Raw genomic sequence first — 1,097 nt, 5'->3', positions numbered from 1 at the left:
TCTTTAGGAGGAGATTGTTAGATAAATCCTTAGGTTCAAAATCATTCCTAGTTGTGAGTTACTATTTTTTAGGTAACTATTTTTCTGTTAAACCCACACAATTAAAGTGAGTGGGAAGTCCACGTCGAGTGGGAGCGCTTTAATTAAGTTGCCCATTTCTTTCCATTTTTAGGATGTAATTTGTTATTTAAATATCCCAACTGAATGAGAAATAAAATCATCGAGTCTTCAGCGGAATACTGTCTCTCTTTTGTTTTCTATTATTTTCTTCTTTCAAGAGTTTTCCTTCAACTTTTTCCTCGTCAAAGATTTCCTCCTCCATCAAAACAACAATCGATTTCCTCCTCCGTCAAAACAACAATCGATTTCCTCCTAGGTCAAAACAACAGTCCTTGGATGTCATTGACCATCCTAGCTCGTTTGGTCATGTCATCGAGAATGGACTCATGTGTCATTCATATCATCTGGACATCCATCCAGGTTATATCGAGGCATTGGATCATCATGTGTCCATTTAGTTCATTTACAGAATTTGTTCTGGATAGCGGGTGCATAATCCAACTTGTAAAACATGGGCGAGGGTGAAATGTCTACACACCCATGCCGTCTGTCATTGTTCTTGAAAGACCCATTTCAAAGAAAGTCATCCGAGACACTCCTCTCACAATGCTTGTCCTCACTGTGACACACACATGTGCCACAAGGTAGCTCGTGTAGGCCACAAAGCCCAGTGGTGGTGGAGAGCTAACATCATTCTTCACTCTAAGGTACATTTTGAAGTATTTTCAATCTGGTAGGTGCAAGACATGATTTTGGCGAACGATCATATGGTGTGATGGAGCATCTATCTGGTATTGATTGACACAAAATTTGACAAGCTTTCATATTTCATATGGACGGACTTGACTCTAGAATCGCATGCCCAAATTTCCTTCGAGACCTCAATTTTTTAGGTTAAGGCTTGGGCCCCTACCCGACCCTTCAACAAATCTATCTCTGACACTCATGTTAACATGACACTCATCTTCATTTCATATCTCTGACACTCATTGCCTTCATCTTTGTGTTAGGTCAGATGATGCACCGTCTGTTAAAAT

Source organism: Cucurbita moschata, unplaced genomic scaffold (genome assembly GCF_002738365.1).
Source record: "Cucurbita moschata cultivar Rifu unplaced genomic scaffold, Cmos_1.0 Cmo_Scf00073, whole genome shotgun sequence".
NCBI classification, from domain to species: Eukaryota; Viridiplantae; Streptophyta; class Magnoliopsida; order Cucurbitales; family Cucurbitaceae; genus Cucurbita; species Cucurbita moschata.
Note: the sequence above shows the minus strand (reverse complement) of the source record.